This window comes from Manis pentadactyla, chromosome 13 (genome assembly GCF_030020395.1).
Source record: "Manis pentadactyla isolate mManPen7 chromosome 13, mManPen7.hap1, whole genome shotgun sequence".
NCBI lineage: Eukaryota > Metazoa > Chordata > Mammalia > Pholidota > Manidae > Manis > Manis pentadactyla.
The window spans coordinates 55,721,242-55,724,474 of NC_080031.1; the positions used below are offsets into that span (position 1 = coordinate 55,721,242).

At 50.2% G+C, this 3,233-nt stretch overlaps 1 pseudogene; it reads right to left on the reverse strand.

Moving 5' to 3' along the window:
• Positions 1-1,450: 1,450 nt before the first annotated feature.
• On the reverse strand, positions 1,451-2,427 carry LOC118918997 (olfactory receptor 10AC1-like; annotated as a pseudogene).
• Between the last annotated feature and the right edge of the window lie 806 nt (positions 2,428-3,233).

The window sequence follows — 3,233 nt, forward strand, 5'->3', positions numbered from 1 at the left end:
TTTTAGATCTTATACATGACTTCTTCCTAAGCTTTCCCTGATGCTCCTGCCACCGTAAGTCTAGGCTATGTACTTCCTGTAGGATCTATTCTTTTCCCCATCACAGTACTTATTAAGTAGTATTGCAATGCCTATTTATGTACCTAAGTCCCCTAGGAGACTTCGGACTCCACATGGGCTTCAGATTCATTCCTTTAATCATTTTGACTGAGGTGGTAGAAATATAATGGCATTTTGATTACAGTTGAATCCTTAAATGTCTAGTTCTTGGCATGCAACTCTCACTAATAACATTCATTTGTTGCACATATGGATGAATGAATAAATTCTGGCATTTTTCTAGTGTAACCTAATGTTTGTACTTAAAATTTTGTGCCAGTTTGTTTCCTTTAATATACCAGGATATACTGCTTGTAACATTGTATAGAAATAGTCACATCAAGGGAATTTATTTTCTCTAGTGTTACAAGGCCACATGGATTAGTAATTCTTCCTCTTAATGTCTCCTCACTTTATCCTTCACAGTAATATTTCCTCCCAGCTACTGGTGGATTAAAAGCTCTTCAGTGCCCTCCTACTCTTGTACTACAAGGTACAGTACTGGATCCACCCCTATAAAGCTCAGTCTAGCTCCACTTTACTCCAGAACTATTGGTAAGGAGAACTAAGTTTCAGGCAAGTGGGACTCAGGCCTTTACTTGGGGATGGAGGGTAAGAAGTCTGATTCCCTGAGGGGTCTCCAATATAATTTGTTTTAAATAATGATTGTTTATATATAAAAATAATCTCCATTGAAAATGATTAGGGGGAATTTGGAAGATACACAAGCAAGAAAATAAAAATCACCCAGAATCTCATCACATAGCAACTGTATCCTTTTGGAAGGTAATATCACCCTTTCCATGGTTTCAGTGGCCACCTATAATTCCAAATCTGTCCTTCCCCTTGAACCTCTTCCTGTGCTCTAGATGGGTGTGTTTATCTCCTCATTCAGTATCTTCTCTGGCTTGTCCTGGCAGCATTTTAATTCGCATGTTCAAAATGGAAGCGCCCATTATCCCCCTCTCCCCACTGTCTCCTCTCCATACATCTCTGGTTCACGCTTCACAGCAGCGCTCACTATGGCTGGGAGCTCCTGGAGGTCATGAGTTTTGCCTTCAGCAATGCAAGCCCACCACCTTGCAGAGGCCCCAGCACATGGGGAGAACCAACAGGTAATTAGGGAACCACTAAATGCAAGTCTGGGGCTCTACTGATTTTGGCCATTCCTTTAGGGAGGAGTGGAGGATGGGGCAACTGCAGGGAGACACCCTGTGCATGGACATTTTTCCTGGTTCGCTTTCCTGAATTTGGTCCTTGAGCACCGCTGTCGGTGGTGTTCCCTTGGCAGACGCCACCTGAGGGAGGAAAATTTAGGGGTGCGGAGCTCCCCACTCAGACCTGCCTGCTTTCAGGGCTCACACACACCCTGACCTGGGGTGTGGCCAGGCCTCCTCTGCCCCAGCATCTGGCGGGTGGCAGCGGTGATCTCGCGGTTGCGCAGGCTGTGAATGAGTGGGTAGAGCAGCGGTGTGACATTGGTGTAGACGAGCGCCAGCGTGCGGTCCTGCCGCGGGGAGTAGCTGGCCTTGGGCTGCACGTACATGAAGGTGATGCAGCCATAGTGTAGCAGGGTGACGGCCAGGTGCGAGGCGCAGGTGGAAGTGGCCTTGTGCCGGCCCTTGGGGCAGCGCAGGTGGCGCAGGATGATGGCGATGGCTCCATAGGAGGCCAGAATGAGCAGCGAGGTCAGCAGCAGCAGCACGAGGCAGGCGCCCAGCAGGGGCAGCTCGTCGGCATAGCTCCGCATGCAGGCCCGGTGCAGCAGCACCGTGATGTCACAAAAGAAGTGCACCAGCAGGCGGGAGCTGCAGAAAGGCAGGTGGAAGAAGGCCAGCATGAGCTCCACCGACACCGCCAGCCCCCCGAGGCAGCAGACCAGGGCCAGATGCGCACACACCCGGGGGATCAGCAAAGCTGCATAACGCAGCGGGTGGCAGATGGCCACGTAGCGGTCATAGGCCATGGTGGCCAGTAGGAAGCACTCGGCACCCCCCAGTCCCACGAACATTTGCATCTGAACCTCGCAGGCCAGGAAGGAGATGGGCTGCCACTGCCGAGGCCAGGTGCGGCCAGGTCAGGCAGGGCGCGGGGCACCACCATCAGCGTGTAGCAGAGCTCCATGGCTGACAGCTGGCACAGGAAGAGCAGCATAGGCGGCCGGCTGGGCACTGAGGCCACGGCCACTAGAATGAGCAGGTTTCCACTCAGCGTGACCAGGTGCACGGCCAGCAAAGGCAAGAAGAGCACATGCCTCAGCTGTGGGAACTCAGAGAAGCCCTGAAGGGGAAAGCCACAGGGCTCGGTGGCATTGCTGGGGCTGGCCATGTACCAGACACCCAGAGACGCCTGTGGGAAGGAAACGGGGGAAGGGAGAGCTTGTGGGGCATGGGGAAGGAGTAGTGGCTGTAGATAGGGGACAGCACTTACCACTTGTTCAGAAAAGTGGTGCAGTTATTCCTGCCTCCAGGTCTGTTGCTTTCTCAACATTCTCTTTTCAACCAAGCCTATTTTTAGGCCCTTTCTTTACAGAGCCTCACTCCTGACTACTTACAAAGAATCCTCTGCCTTTGACTCCAGTTACTGTTCTGCGATACTATGTAGCCACGAGTGTTGTCTATCTAAGCCTGAACTCCCCAAGGCTGGAAGTGCTTCTGCAGGACCTGCTTCTCTTTCTTCCTTCCTGCCCTCCTCTGTCACTTTTGAGTTGCCTTTCTGTGGTGTGTCACAGAATCACAAAGACAGAAGCAGATAAGGACCTTAGTGATCATCTCAGACACAACTTCATAATTTTAAAGAGGAAAATAAAGCTGGTATGTGTGTGTGAAGGCTTAACTGCTCACAAAAAGTTAAGGAAAGAATCTGGGTTTCTGAGTCTGAATCCAGAACTTCCCATGGTTCCTTATGTAGTCATAAAAAAGGTCACTGACATCAGTCAGTCAGTCTGTTTTTATTTAGCCTTAAATAGACACCTAGGTCTCTGCCAGGTGGGGAGGCAGACACTGAAGGCAGTAGGGGCTGGTTAATGAGAGGGCCTTACTGGGTACATCAGAAACAATACCTCCCTAACATTTTTATGAATACTCTGTCAGCATGAGGAAAAGTGATGTGTATCTGTTCTAACTTGCCTTTCA